Source organism: Otolemur garnettii, unplaced genomic scaffold (genome assembly GCF_000181295.1).
Source record: "Otolemur garnettii isolate 467f Iridium unplaced genomic scaffold, OtoGar3 scaffold00021, whole genome shotgun sequence".
Classification (NCBI taxonomy): Eukaryota; Metazoa; Chordata; class Mammalia; order Primates; family Galagidae; genus Otolemur; species Otolemur garnettii.
In genome coordinates, this window is record NW_003852416.1 from 24,219,059 (window position 1) to 24,223,171 (window position 4,113).

Here is a 4,113-nt window from a genome sequence, read left to right on the forward strand (position 1 = left end):
CATTCCTCATGCTCATGTGAGTCTAGATTGGAAGATGGAGTAGACAATTGAGGAAAAAAACATCAATTTCATGATGGCAGCTTGTGTTGCGTTTGGAAGATGCAACAGGATCCATCTACAATCAATCCTGCTGGAAAGGGGCAACTGGAATCCAGACAGGTGCTCTTCCCCACCCCGCAGACACGCCCCTCTCCACTGTGAAGCCAACAGAAGCCCTGGCAGAAGAAGGTGCCGCTAGTATCCTGCCAAGTTTGCAAGAAAGGACATGGGATCAAGACTCCATTATCACAAGGATAATGTGTCTAGGGGACAAAGTGTCTAGGGGACAAAAGATAGGGATAGTGGATGGGGTCTTCAAGAGGGGTCTATGGGACCAGCAGAAGGACCAGGAGAAAGTGAAACCATCATTTGATTGCAGCTGTGGGGAAAATGTGCCTGTAATTTAATTTCTTGGAGTCAGAGAAACCTGTTCTTCGGCGTTTTTTCAGCTGCAAACCTGGCTTTATCAGCTCTTCCATCAGCCAGCCATCAATCCATTACATGGCGACTCACGTTGATTCTAGTTCTAGCACGTACCTTTCACAGACATTATCACAAATGCTTCCAGCCTAGGGCAGTGGGGGAGGGGAGGGAAGGTGGCTCCAAAATGCCTTCCCTGTTTAGCACATTTTGAGTATATTTGATTATGTTCTAAAACTTTTAAACCAGAGCACCCCCTAAAACCCCATTGATCAGTTGGTCCAGGTGTTGTAACTAATGACAACAATATTTTCTCTGAGCCAGTGATCATAAATAAGTGACTTCTCAGGAAGTGTACTGGAAGCCACCATGGGATGTTTACACTTTGCGAGGGGCAGTTTTGACATCCCTTAATTTTCAATGAGAATTTTTGGTTAATTCTATACCAGCCTAGAAAAGTATACATGTGGTGATGTGTATGTGCTCTCATTAACAAAAACCCACCAGCAGGGCCAGCTCCATGGATGTGTGACCTGTGTCACCACAGGGCCCGTACTCAGAAGAGCCCACACTTAGCTTAATGCAATAACAGTCTTGAAATTACTGATAATTTTTGAATCAAGAGCCTTCTGTGCTCATCTTGCTCTGGATCCCATAAGATATGTAGCCACTGCTATCCTCTGTGAAATATGGGACTTTTTTCAAAAGCACAAGCAAGTTAAAAAAACTTGATAGTTACTAGTTTTTTTGTTTTTTTTTTTTTAAACTCTACTATTTAGGTATGTAGAAAAATATATTAAGGTCTACAGGGGAAAATGCCTCATCATGCCAATGTGCACACAAAGGGTATGAATCTTGCATAAACAGCAGTAAGCAAATGGTTTTGAAAGGGGGGAAAAAGTATAGGTAATTTCCTCGGTTCAGAGGGCATTAATTCTAACCACGTCATACACCATAATTAGAGGAAGTGAGAGAGAAATAAAGAGACCAAGGAAAGAAGATCAGTCAAGGGTGTAGAAGAGAAACAGAGAGGAATGAAGAGGTGGGAGAGTGAAATGAGTCAAGCCCGGAGTTCAGTCGTTTTCCTTTGATGCCAAAGAGCCATGGGCATGGTCACCCCTTCTGGTGTGTGCGTTATCTGATGATACAGATGTATCAGGAAGATAGATTATGTGCTGTTTTCATCGTGTAGGTGTCCCATTTTTGTTCCTCTGGGCTTGCTCTGAAGCAGACTAGAAACCTCATTGTGGCAATCTCTTTGGGTAGCTAAACTCGCAGTAAAACCAAGCTGTGCAGGAAGCTTCAATCTCTGATCTTTCCTTATCCTTGGAGGGAAGGGAAGCACGTTTTTTGAAAGTTAGCTTTAAAAAACAGGGAACAAGGAACAGCATGTTTTTTTAAAGTTAGCTTCTTACTTTATATTGTGTGATCCTGTATGTGTATTTAAATATATATACACACACATATGTATGTATGTACATATCTTTCTTCCCTAAGCTTTCAGTATTGCTATTTTATTTTTTTTTTGTGGTCCAGCCATTTCTTCCACCATGTTTTCTTTAAAACGAATACGTGTTCAGCAAAGCAATGATTCTGTTGCTTTAAGAGGGAAAAAAAAAGAAAAAAAGGTTACACTTGGTCAGTCTGAAAATGCAACACCTGGTGCCCATATTTAGAAATTCTGTGACACATACATACACACACACCAGCCTTTGGCAATAAAGTGTGCAAAACGTTACAGGAAGCTCATGGCTTAAAAGCAAGTGAGTTCAATCATTTCTTTGTAAGTTAGTTGTTTGGAACTTGAAAGGACTTTTTCCCATAGAAGCAAAGCTATAAATGGTGCTTTGGTCCCCAGGCTCACAAGACTGTTGCAGAAACATCTGCCCTGGTGATGAAAATAGAAAATGATTCTGTGGTAGGACAGTAATTGAGCCAAAGAGAAAAGCCAACAAAGTCAGAACTTGTTTGCTTTGGATGCTTGTGCTTGGAGAGGAATGGGTTTTGTTTGGGGCCACGGCGGAGGTAGCTGGAGATTTCCGAAGTGACTGCGCATCCTTTCAGTGGCCCAAACTCTGCCTGTTTGGTTTAAGACATCAACTGCCATGGGAACTGTGATTACTTTACACAGGTTTTGAGTTGGGGAGGCCTTGTGAATTATATAGACCTCACATGTCTCTTGACCTATCTTGACGTATTAAAACACCGTAGCCACAAGGAAAAAACATTTTTTTCTAGTGTAGTAGTCAGTGTGTTAAAGCCTGGGTGTTTTTCATCCTCCTGGTAAGGCTGTGTCAAACAGTGCTTTTGTGTGACCCCCGTGTTTGGGTTCTATTTTTGGCTCAGAACAGAAAGGACAGCAAGAGAGGCAGGGAAATCTTTCGGAGGTCTAGGGTATTGGAAGAGAGAACAGGAGAGGAAGCTGGGTGACCTGTGGTGCCACAGCCCTCACCTTCCCTTGGAATATGCCTTCTCTGTGCTCCTTGACCCTCCCCCCCCCAGGGAACCTCCTATATGTATGTAAAGGTTCAGCTCACACATCCTCTTCTCTGGTGACCTGTCCTCATTTTCCAAACTCTTTGAGTACTCTCAGTGCTGTGTTTACAGATCTCTATCTTTTTTTTTTTTTGAGACAGTCTCACGCTCTCAGTAGAGTACTGTGGCGTCACAGCTCATAGCAACCTTAAACTCTTGGGCTTAAATGATTCTCTTCCCTCAGCCTCCTAAGTAGCTGGGACTACAGGTGCCTGCCACAATGCCCAGCTATTTTGTTGTTGTTGTCCTTGTCACTTAGCAGGCCAGGGTCGGGTTTGAACCTGCTGCCAGCCCGGGTGCATGTGGCCGGTGCCCTAACCACTGAGTGACAGGCACTGAGCTGAATCTCTATCATTTTTTATTTGTTTGTATAAGAACCCATTAAAGGAAATATTTTAAATTTATTTCTTAAAGATCTCGGGAACCTGTACAATACAGAAACATATGTTTCACTTGTATAAGTTCACGCCATGCTGTGAGCAGTAAAAACCAGGCCTACAGGGTGAGAAAGTAGGGACTTCTCCCACCAAGCGGGTTGAAGATCGTGGGGAAGATGTCTCAGACCAGAGCCTGCCCATCTCATCCCACTTCCCAGAGCGTCTCTGGTCCAGAACCACATGTCTCTTATCCAAGATGAATGAAGAAGGAGATCAGCAGGAGGGTTGGAGGAGACTGTGACTACACATGGCCACTGCTTCAAAAAACTGTGGTGGTTCTACTGTGAGGTTTCCCCAGGAGACATTTCTCCCTTCTTCCAGTGACAGTTCCTGGTATTCATATGGGGGTCACCCTAAATACACTGGCGTGAGTGGGCCTCTAACCTAGATCCAGGTTAGAGGACAAGGCATCACTTTACCCCTGGTCTTGATGTTTGGTTCAGAGACGAAAGTGTGACCAAAATATCCAGAGCGACTCCTAGTGCTCGGGAGGGTGTTGTCTTCATCCTGCTCTGCTGGAACCTAAGGCACTGTGGGGCTAGAGAGCTGGAATGGTGTAGTGGAGAATGTTTAATGAGTGGCTCTTGAGGGCAGTGCCTGTGGCTCAAGGAGCAGGACACCAGCCCCATATACTGGGGGTGGTGAGTTCAAGCCTGGCCCTGGCCAAAACTGCAAAAAAAAA